Consider the following 692-nt stretch of genomic DNA (forward strand, 5'->3'; position numbering starts at 1 on the left):
AATACCCAAAAGTCAATAGCATTCCTCTACACAGACAACAAACACACTGAGAGGAAAATTATAGATACAATACCTTTTACAATGGCACTGAGGAAAATGAAATATCTTGGAATTAATCTAACTAAAGAAGTCAAAATTTTTTTGAAGGAAAATTACAGTACTCTGAAAAAAGAGATCATAGATGATTTCAGAAAATGGAAAGATATTTCATGCTCCTGGTTAAGAAGAACCAACATTGTGAAGATGGCCATACTTCCAAAATTGCTGTACAGATTTAATGCAATCCTTATTAGACCACCACTGACATACCTCACAGAGCTAGAGAAATAATTCCTAAAATTTATCTGGATCCAAAAAAGACCTAGAATAGCAAAGGCAATTCTGGGCAATAAAGACAAGGCAGGAGGCATTACAATTCCTGCCTTGAAATTATACTACAAGTCTAATGTGATAAAATAAGCATGGTACTGGCAACAAAATAGACCTGAGGATCAATGGAATGGATTAGAAGACACTGAAGCCCCTACGAACACACTCACCACCTCATCTTTGACAAAGGGGCCAAACATACTCACTGGAAGAAAGATAGCCTCTTTTACATATGGTGCTGGAAAAACTGGCTCTCTACATGCTGAAAACTCAAACTTGACCCAGGTCTATCACCATGCACTAAACTAAAGTCAAAATGGATT

Source organism: Octodon degus, unplaced genomic scaffold (genome assembly GCF_000260255.1).
Source record: "Octodon degus isolate 3935 unplaced genomic scaffold, OctDeg1.0 scaffold00012, whole genome shotgun sequence".
NCBI lineage: Eukaryota > Metazoa > Chordata > Mammalia > Rodentia > Octodontidae > Octodon > Octodon degus.